The 3,071-nt window shown below is 42.9% G+C and overlaps 1 protein-coding gene across 1 annotated transcript in view; it reads right to left on the reverse strand.

Annotated features, from left to right (window-relative positions):
* LOC311140352 (protein PTHB1-like) overlaps positions 1 to 3,071 on the reverse strand; it is a gene marked incomplete at its 3' end in the record, with an annotated part of 154,458 nt that overhangs the window by 78,511 nt on the left and 72,876 nt on the right. The gene's annotated exons all lie outside the window — the stretch shown is intronic.

The following is a 3,071-nucleotide window of genomic DNA, read 5'->3' on the forward strand; positions in this document are numbered from 1 at the left end:
ATTGAAAAAGCAACATCTTGGGGTTTGTAACAAATTACTGTTTACATAAAGAGTGACAGGGCTTTGGTCATACAGGAGTTGCCTGACTCTCTCTGTGTGTGTGTGTGTGTGTGTGTGTGTTTTGGCAGCAGACCAACGGTGAAAGGAGAGAGACCGGATGACATGGATCCTGTCTGCTCAATACTCTTGACACAGACACACACACACACACACACACACACACACACACACTAGAGTCCTGCATCAGGTCGGATACACAATACAGGATCAGAACAATTATATTGCTAGTCAGAAACTTTTTAAATCAAGATAATAGGGCCTACACTTTTTTACAAACCCAGGAGCTTGTTGTGTTACATTGTGTTGTGAATTCCATTCTGTGAGCGGCGAGGCTTCCAGCCATGAACGTATTGAGAGAGCGTGGAGCAGGGAACTGTCCATTATTTGTGTGGTGCTGAAACATTCTAATTTGTCCAAGCACAGAGCTTATGTTCCCTCCCCCCACGTGAGAATAGGCAACGACAAGTTGCGAAGTTTACTTTCTCTAATGGGTAACGCAGGCTAACTGGATAAATAAAAAGAAAGGTTTTGATGGGGGAATAGGCTCCACCATCGTGGAAACAGGTGCTGCACGAGTGAAATCCCCGGTTTGGAAGGACAACAACCCGGTGGATGGATACACAGCCTGCAAAAGGTGCAAGCAGGTATTTGTTTATGATAATTCAATTAAATATCAGTTAATTATTAGCCTACGTTAATTCAGGCTGTTGTTTATTTAGACCATACGCAGGCCATATAAAGTGTAAACCGGTGCGGCTGGTATACGTTTGAGTACATTTACATTTACATTTTTGTCATTTAGCAGACGCTCTTATCCAGAGCGACTTACAGGAGCAATTAGGGTTAAGTGCCTTGCTCAAGGGCACATCGACAGATTTTTCACCTAGTCGGCTCGGGGATTAGAACCGGCGACCTTTCGGTTACTGGCACAACGCTCTTAACCACTAAGCTACCTGCCGCCCCAGGCCTGTAATAGCCTATTAAATAAAAGTAGCCTATTTTTGCAGCCTACAGTGCATTCGGAAAGTATTCAGACCACTTCACTTTTTCCACATTTTGTTAAGTTATGGATTATATATATTTTTTCTCATCAATCGACACACAATACCCCATAATGACAAAGCAAAAACTGATTTTTAGCAAATGTATTCAGACCCTTTACTCAGTACTTTGTTGAAGCACCTTTGGCAGCGATTACAGCCTTCTTGGGTATGACGCTACAAGCTTGGCACACCTGTATTTGGGGAGTTTCTCCCATTCTTCTCTGCAGATCCTCTCAAGCTCTATCAGGTTGGATGGGGATCGTCGCTGCACAGCTATTTTCAGGTCTCTCCAGAAATGTTTGATTGGGTTAAAGTCCAGGCCACTCAAGGGCATTCAAAGACTTGTCCCGAAGCCACTCCTGCGTTGTCTTGGCTGTGTGCTTAGGGTCGTTGTCCTGTTGGAAGGTGAACCTTCACCCCAGTCTGAGGTCCTGAGCACTCTGGAGCAGGTTTTCATCAAGGATCTCTCTGTATTTTGCTCCATTCATCTTTCCTGACTAGTCTCCCAGTCCCTGCTGCTGAAAAACATCCCCACAGCATGATGCTGCCACCACCATGCTTCACAGTAGGGATGGTGCCAGGTTTCCTCCATTTTTTAAAACATTTTTGTCATTTAGCAGACGCTCTTATCCAGAGCGACTTACAGTTAGTGAGTGCATACATTTTCATATTGGCCCCCCGTGGAAAACGAACCCACAACCCTGGTGTTGCAAGCGCCATGCTCTACCAACTGAGCTACAGGGACGTCCTCCAGACGTGACGCTTGGCATTCAGGCTAAATAATTCAATCTTGGTTTCATCAGACCAGAGAATCTTGTTTCTCATGGTCTGAGATATCTTTTAGGTGCCTTTTGGCAAACTCCAAGCGGGCTGTCATGTGCCTTTTACTGAGTGGCTTCCGTCTGGTCACTCTACCATAAAGACCTTATTGGTGGGGTGCTACTGAGATGGTTGTCCTTCTGGAAGCTTCTCCCATCTCCACAGAGGAACTCTGGAGCTCGGTCAGAGTGACCATCAGGTTCTTGGTCACCTCATTGACCAGGGCCCTTCTCCCCCGATTGCTCAGTTTGGCCGGGCTGCCAGCTCTAGGAATGGTATTGGTGGTTCGAAACTTCTTCCATTTAAGAATGGTAAAGGCCACTGTGTTCTTGGGGATCTTCAATGCTGCAGACATTTTTTGGTACCCATCCCCAGATCTGTGCCTCGACACAATCCTGTCTCGCAGCTCTACGGAGAATTCCTTCGACCTCATGACTTGGTTTTTGCTCTGGCATGCACTGTCAACTGTGGGACCTTACTGTATATAGACAAGTGTGTGCCTTTCCAAATCATGTTCAATTAATTGAATTTACCACAGGTGGACTCCAAATCAAGTTGTAGAAACATCTCAAGGATGATCAATGGAAACAGATTGACCTGAGCTCAATTTCGAGTCTCATAGCAAAGGGTCTGAATATTTATGTAAATAAAGAAATCTGATTTTTTTTTTTTAAATACATTTGCAAACATATCTAAAATCCTGTTTTCGCTTTGTCATTATGGGGTAGTGTGTGTGTAGATCGATGAGGAAAAAAATGTTTTTAATCAATTTTAGAATAAGCTTGTAATTAAAAAGTGAAAGTGTCTGAATACTTTCCGAATGCACTATTCAATTGTTTATTTAAGTTTCATTTAAACTATTTGATTATCGAAACAATATTGAATATAAAGATCTTGTTTTGTTATGTCGCCTACTGGCTTTCATTAGGTAAAAAGGCTAATTAGATCGCTATTATTCTCAAAGCGATTTGAGTCGTCAATGTGACGCATCGTATTGTGAAGATAAAAAGGTAGCCTATCGTTCTTAATTCATGGCATGGTTTCCTTTTATCCAAATGTTGAATAGACATGCAGACAAATTCATTAATGCAGGGAAGGGGAATAATATCCTACTACTACGGAGTCATGAAAACATTTACATAAATTGAT

This window comes from Coregonus lavaretus, assembly GCF_964263955.1.
Source record: "Coregonus lavaretus genome assembly, chromosome: 13".
NCBI lineage: Eukaryota > Metazoa > Chordata > Actinopteri > Salmoniformes > Salmonidae > Coregonus > Coregonus lavaretus.